Below are 7,224 nucleotides of genomic sequence, written 5' to 3'. Positions count from 1 at the left end.
TATACATATGTAACAAACCTGCACGTTATGCACATGTACCCTAGAACTTAAAGTATAATAAAAAAAAAAAAAAAAAAAAAAAAAAAAAAAAAAAAAAAAAAATACTTTGTAATAGATTGTGGCAAAGAGTACAAGTAGAATTCTGATTTACTTTAATTAAAATAGTTAAGTGTATTATGCATTGAAATTTATTATGGAAAATAATATATTATTTTTATTCAGTAATTTCAATAATGTATTCAATAATACATTATTGAAAATATATGTATATTAACAAATATTAATGTAATATGTAAATGTATGCAATGTATACGATATACAAATATGTATATATACACATTAAATTGGTAGCTCACTAAAAAAAAAAAAAAAAAAAGAAAGTGAATAAAACCATAGAAGATAGAAATCTTCTATCGGGTGGTGGAAAGGCATGAGAGCTCTGCCAGGGCGGCTCCCGGAGCCTAGGCGGCTGCCCGCACACCCGCGCATGCGCAGTAGACGGCCCCCCTCCTGGAACCTGGGCGGGCTCCGGGACCCCGGGGAGGCTCAGTTCTCCTCGGTGTGGAGTCTCCGGCCGCCGCCGCGGCCGCCGCCAGGCCCAGACCCGGAAGGCAGGAATGCCAGGCTGGTCAGTCCGCAGGGAAAACGGGCCTCTCCACACCGAGGCAGGTGCTCCCCGAGAAAGGGAGGCCACCGCCCCGCCCCCGATCCCGTCCCCACCCGGCGTCCTAAAGCTCCTCCAGCAGAGCCCGGTATTCCTCCTCGCTGAGGAGTAGCGGTTCCAGCAAAGCGGGCTCTCCCACGTCCTGAAGCTCCGTCGGGGCCTCGCATTCAGGGAAAGACCGCGCCTGCTGCAGGAACTCGGGGGTCTCCAGGAGCTCATCCAGCAGGCTGGAGGGGAGTGCAGACGAGCGCCCGGGCTCCCGGAGCGGCGGGGAGGACGCCCGGATGTCTTGCATCTGCTCCTGCGGCGCGGAGGCCTCAGGGGACGCGGGCCCCGGAAGTGGAGCTGCCCCGACTTGGGCCTCCCACGCCGCCCTGGCGACCTGGGGTCCCTGGCCCCAGCCCCCCCACGGACTCCCCTGGGACGTGGGCGGCGCAGGCACAGCCTGGCCCTGCGGCTCAGCTGGAGCGGGCCCAGGCTGTCCCACCGAGCAAGGGCCCGGCAGGCTGTGGTGCTGCGGGTCCTGATCCCCCCGGCATTGGCTGGGGCGCGGGGGCCACCCCGGGGGAGCCCGAGGGTGGGAGAGCGCCCCTTCCGGGGTAGCCAGGGCAGCGAAAGGAAAATCCCAATCCCCGCCTGCCAGCGGGGGAAGGGAGAACCCTGCTGCCTGCGCATCCTGGCTGGGCCGGAGAGGGGCGACGGCCCCTTCTCCCTGGCTGACGAAGGCCCCCTGTGGGAGAGTCCAGGGCGCGCAGGGCATGTGGGGTGCGGGAAGCCCCGTTCCCCACGGCCCGGTGTGGGTGAAGGCGACCGGCGAGGGAGCGGGGGAACACCCGCCGGGGGCCGCGTTGCACAGCCCGCCTGCGTGCGCCGGTGCCCTGCCACCCTGGCCTGGGTGCCTGGCCCTCCGGTTCTGAAACCAAATCTGAATCCGGGACTCCGGGAGGCCCGTCTCTCTTGGCCAGTTCTTCCCGGGTGGCGATGCCCGGAAAGCGATCCTGCTGGAAGGCTCGAGGAGCAGGGCGGTCTGGGACCGGGTGACGGCGGTCCGCTTTCGCCTGCCTTCTTCGCGGGCCGCGTTTGCCCGCCAGGGCCGAGACTCCCGCCGGTGCTGCCTCAGCTGGCGCGATCTCTCGTTCTGAAACCAAATCTGGACCCTGGGCTCGGAATGCCGATGGCCGGGCCAGCTCTTCCCTGGTGGCGATGCCCGTAGGCGGGTTCCGCTCAAAGCAGGCTCGCAGGGCCCCTTTGGCTCGGGGTCCAAACGAGCCTCTTCGCCGTCCTCGTCCTCGGGCTTCGGCCGGGAGGGCCGTCGGCAGGTGTCGGGAGAGCCATCGGGGGAGGCCTGGCGGAATTTCGCGGACCCCACGGGCAGAGAGAGGCGGCGGGCTCCCTTGCCCTGAGTCGGCCTGTGCGCGGCGCGCAGGTCCAGCCAGGAGGCCGGCCCGACGCCAGCGGCCCTTATAAAGGCACACAGGCTCCACCCTTCTGGACTGCGGGGGGTGGGGGGAGCCTGGGTCAGCCCGCCCTGGGAAGCCGGAACCACAGGCCCAGGGCCCTGTGTCCTCGGTATGGGTGGGGCCGGCCAAGCTCAGGAAGGGGGCAGTGGGTGGGGGGGTAGGGGGTAGGGTGTGGGGGGCGGGGGGGGGGGGACGGGGAGCCGCTTCGGGGACTGGCCCTGAGCCTCTCCAGCGATTCTGCGGGGGCTGGAAGCCGCTCTAGGGGCTCCGCAGGCGTCTCCAGCAGGGAGAACCAGCCTGGAAGGGTGGAGTGGGGCGTGAAAATGAACCTGCATGAGAGTCTTGAGACTGCCGGGCCCTCTCTCCTCTGAAGGAGGACGTCCGTGGGTGTCGCCGTTGCCTGAGGGTCTCACACACGCAGGCGTGTGGGTCGCGTCACTTCCGCGCAGAAGAGCAGAGCGACACCCGGGAGAAAAGCTGCATCCCCGGCGTCATGGCCACGATGGATTCCTGCATCCTGCAACATGTGCGGAGTCGCCACGGTGGCCGCTCTGGAAGCCGGCGAGGAGAGCGGGGACGGTGCTGGCGTCCCACGCCTCCTGGAAGTTTCTGGGTCCCCGCAGGGCTCGGAAATCCACAGCCAACCGGTCAGGCTTTCGGGGGCCGGAGAGACGTGAGCAACGACCCCCTGGCAGACGGCAGAGCAACGTGGAATCCGAAATACGCTTCTGTCTCCTGAGTGTTGGCCCCTGTGTGGACGGGGCTGCCCGCCTCGGGCTGCAGTGAGGGCTCAGCCTGGGGACGGCAGGCTGTCAACATGAGGGTGCAAACCGGACGGCCACCCGAGTCTGGTCTCTCTCGCCTGGCAGACATGGCCCGTTCCTCGGGTATGAGTGCCCCGCGCCCGACGCGGCGGCTGTGGGCCCAGCCCTCTGCCCGCGCTGGGCGCTGGCCTTTTCCCGGCGTGCGGGCGTGGGGGAGGGCCGGTCCGTTGCTCCTGGAGGCCGAAGACGGCTTTTCCTCTCGCCGGAGTCCCTCTGTCCCTTGCTCCCTCCCGCCCCCACTCTGTCCTTCCGTCGCTCCGTCTTTCCACCGTTCCTTTCTCCCTCCCTCTCTCCGTCCGTCCCGTCCTCCTCCCTCCCTCCCCCTCCTCCAAGTCCCTCTCCTCCGTCCATCCCTCTAGGTCTCGCTTTCTCCCTTTCCATCTCTGCCTGCCTCCCTCCCGCCTGGAAGGGTCAGCATCCCCGCTGCGGTGTGGGATCTGGGGTGGGCAGGTAGCCGCCAGGTGTTCATGGTGACAGCGGGGAGGCTGCAGGGGCACGGGTGGGCGAGTGACGGTGGAGCGAGGCAGAGAGGAGGCGAGCCGCGGAGGGAGAGCAGGCCTGGAGCTGCCGGACCCGCTGTTTCGCGGCATGGAGGCTCAGCCAGCAGCCCAGCGCAGAACGGGGTGCGGCGGGGCGGGGGTGGGGGTGGTGTGTGGTGGGTGTGAGGGGTGTTTGGTTGTGTGGGTGTGTTGGTGCGTGGGGGTGTGTGTGCGCGCGAGCGGGGGTTGGGGAGTGGGGTGGGATCAAGCTGGGGTCGGGTGGTGGAAAGGCATGAGAGCTCTGCCGGGCGGCTCCCGGGGCTAGGCGGCTGCCCGCACACCCGCGCATGCGCAGTAGACGGCCCCCCTCGGACCTGGGCGGGCTCGGGACCCGGGGAGGCTCAGTTCTCCTCGGTGTGTGGAGTCTCCGCCGCGCCGCGCCGCCGCCGCGCCGCCAGGCCCAGACCCGGAAGGCAGGAATGCCAGGCTGGTCAGTCCGGAGGGAAAACGGGCCTCTCCACACCGAGGCAGTTGCTCCCGAGAAAGGAGGCCACCGCCCGCCCCCGATCCCGTCCCCACCCGGCGTCCTAAAGCTCCTCCAGCAGAGCCCGGTATTCCTCCTCGCTGAGGAGTAGCGGTTCCAGCAAAGCGGGCTCTCCCACGTCCTGCAGCTCTGTCGGGGCCTCGCTTCCTGGGAAGACCGCGCCTGCTGCAAACTCGGGGGTCTCAGGAGCTCATCCAGCAGGCTGGAGGGGAGTGCAGACGAGCGCCCGGGCTCCCGAGGCGGCGGGGAGGACGCCCGGATGTCTTGCATCTGCTCCTGTGGTGCGGAGGCCTCCAGGGACGCGGGCCCCGGAGGTGGAGCTACCCCGACGTGGGCCTCGACGCCGCCCTGGCGACCTGGGGCCCCTGTCCCCAGCCCCCCCACGGACTCCCTGGGACGTGGGCGGCGCAGGCACAGCCTGGCCCTGCGGCTCAGCTGGAACGGGCCCAGGCTGTCCCACCAGGCAAGGGTCCGGCAGGCTGTGGTGCTGCGGGTCCTGATCCCCCCGGCATTGGCTGGGGCGCGGGGGCCACCCCAGGGGAGCCCGAGGGTGGGAGAGCGCCCCTTCCGGGGTAGCCACGGCAGCGAAAGGAAAATCCCAATCCCCCTGCCAGCGGGGAAGGAGAACCCTGCTGCCGGCCAGCCTGGCTGGGCGGAGAGGGGCGACGGCCCCTTCTCCCTGGCTGACGAAGGCCCCCTTTTGAGATTCCATGTGCTGAGCGGAGGGTCCGGGATGGGTGGGCTCTGTGGGGGGGCGGGAAGCCCCGTTCCCCACGGCCGGTGTTGTAAGGCGACCGGCGGGGAGCGGGGGCACTAGGTTGTGGGTAGGGGTTAGGGTTAAAAGAGGCTAGCGGGCTGGGGAAAGTGGGAAGCGAGGGAAAGCGGGGGTACACCCGCGGGGGCCGCGTTGCACGCCCGGAGGCGGGGCGGTGGGGTGGTGGGGGGGTGGGGGGGGTTGGGGGTGGGGCGGGGGGTGGGCGGGGGGGGGGCGGCGGTTTGGGCCGGGGGGGGCGGGTGCCCGCCGGGGTGGGTGGCTGGCGCGTGGGGAGGGGCGCTTGTGGGTCGCGCGGGTGGGTTGCGGGGTGGGTGGGGTCTGGGGAAAGGCAAAGATCTGATAGTCCGCGGGGACTGCGCGGGGGTTGAGTGGGGCGGCGCGTTCCCCTTGCGTGGGCCAGGTTCGGGTGGTCCGCGTGGGTGGCGATGGCCCGGAGGGAGATGGAGATGCCGTGCTGTAGAGGATCGGCATGAGTGCGAGGTGGGAGCGGAGGTCTTGTGACCGGGGAGGGTTGACGGGGCGTCCGTGGCTTGTCGCTGTCGCGTGTCGTGTCGTGGCCTGGTGTCGTTTGACCGTGGCGCGTGTGGGCGGCGGGTGAGGCTGGCTCGCGGGTGCCGGGGGGTGCTGGGGTGGGGGGACCGAGGGGGAGGGGGGGGGGCGGTCAGCGTGGCGCTATCTCGGGGGTGCGGTGTTTGCCGGAGGGCGGCGTGGGTTGGCGACAGCTGGTTTGTGCTCGCGTGGTTAATTCCTATGCCTTGGCGAGGTCTCTTGGGCGCGGTTGTGGTGGTGGCGATGCCGGGGGGGGGGTTGCGTGTGTTTGTGCGCTGCTCAGAGCAGGAGTGCTCGCAAGTGCGGCTCGCGTGTGGGGCGGTGCGGGGGGTGGGTGGTCCAAGAGGCGAGTCGCTCCTTCGCGGGAGCCGCTCGTCCTCGGGGGGGGGGGGGGGGTGGTGGGGGGGGGGTGCTGGGTGCGTGGGGCCGGGTATGGCTCCGTTCGGCGAATGTGGGTGGGTTCGGGAGAGCCGGTCGTGGGTTGGAGTGCGCAGGGGGGGTGTTCGCGGGGGGGGGGGTGGGGGCGGTGTTGTCTGCGGTGGATCCCTGGACGTGGGGCGGGCCAAGAGAGAGGCAGGCGGGCTGCCGGTGGTGGTGCGGGCCTGGAGTCCGGCCGTGCGCGCGCGCAAGGTCCAGCCGGGACGTCCGGCCACCACGCCACGGCACTTATAAAGACCACAGGCGCCCCCCTCTGGACTGTGCGGGGGGTTGGCGGGAGACACTGGGTCAGGCCCGAGCCCGGGAAGCCGGAAACCCAAGGGGCCCCTGTCCGTCGGTTGGGGTGGAGCCGGGCCAAGCCCAGTGAAGGTGGGAAGGGGGGGTAGGTGGCACTGAGGAGGGTGTGAGGTGGTGATGGGGTGGGGGGGGGGGGTGTGTGGGTGGGTGTGTGAAGGGGGCCGTGGTGTGGGGGTAGCGCGGGGTGTCTGGTGGGTGCCGTGCTCACGTAAAGAAAAACGGGTGAGACGGCCGTCGTGTGAAGAGAGGAAAGGAGTGAGGCACGTCCGCCATGCGGGGATGCGGCGGGGCCCTGAAGCCGCTCTCCGGGGCGCCGCAAGGCGTCCCGCAGGAGAGAAGACGAGACCTGGAACGGGGGGAGTGGGGCTGAAAATGAACCTGTCATGAGAGTCCTGGACTGCCGGGCCCTCTCTCCTTGAAGGAGGAGGACGTGTCCGGGGGTTTCCGCCGGTGCCGTGAGGGGTCTGACACACGCGAGGCCCGTGTGGTCGCGTGCACTTCCGCGCAGAAAGCAGAGCGACACCCCGGAGAAAAGCTGGGCATGCCCCCGGCGTCCCATGGCTCGAACGGAGTGGGTGAGTCCGGCAAGTGGCTGGATCGAGGCGACTTGTGATCCGGGCGAGCCGACCGGGGGGGCCGGCTCTGGAAGCCCGGCGAGGAGAAGCGGGACACGGTGCTGGCGTCCCACAGCCTCCCTGGAAGTTTCTGGGTCCTCCCAGGGCGCGAAATCCACCAGCCAACCTGGTCAGGCTGTTCGGGGGCAAGAGACGTGAGCACCGACCCCCCATGGCAGACGGCAGAGCCAACGTGGAATCCGAATCCGCTTCAGGGGTCCAGGGTGGGCCCCTGTGTGGACGGTCTGCCCGCCTCGGGCTGCAGGCAGGCTTCAGCCTGGGGACGGCAGGGCTGTCAAGCATGAGGGGGCAACAAACCGGACGGCCACCCGAGTAGGCTCTCTCTCGCCTTGGCAAGACATGGCCCGTTCAGCGGGGTAGAGTCCCCGCACGCCCGACTCCGGCGGCTGTGTGCCCAGTCCTCTGCCCGCGCTGGGCGGCTGGCCTTCTTTCCCGGCGTGCGGGGGCGTGGGGAGGGCGGTCTGCTGTTTGCCCTGGAGGCCAAGACGCTTTTCTCTCTGCTGGAGTCCAGCTGCCCCTTGCTCCTCCCGCCCCACTCTGTCCGTCCGTCGCTGCCGTC

The 7,224-nt window shown here is 67.9% G+C and overlaps 1 pseudogene; it reads right to left on the bottom strand.

The window, feature by feature from the left end:
* Positions 1 to 728: 728 nt before the first annotated feature.
* Positions 729 to 1,999, bottom strand: LOC104661307 (annotated as a pseudogene).
* Positions 2,000 to 7,224: the final 5,225 nt, after the last annotated feature.

The sequence above is a fragment of the Rhinopithecus roxellana genome, chromosome 22 (genome assembly GCF_007565055.1).
Source record: "Rhinopithecus roxellana isolate Shanxi Qingling chromosome 22, ASM756505v1, whole genome shotgun sequence".
NCBI classification, from domain to species: Eukaryota; Metazoa; Chordata; class Mammalia; order Primates; family Cercopithecidae; genus Rhinopithecus; species Rhinopithecus roxellana.
This window is presented reverse-complemented; position numbering and strand designations above follow the sequence as displayed.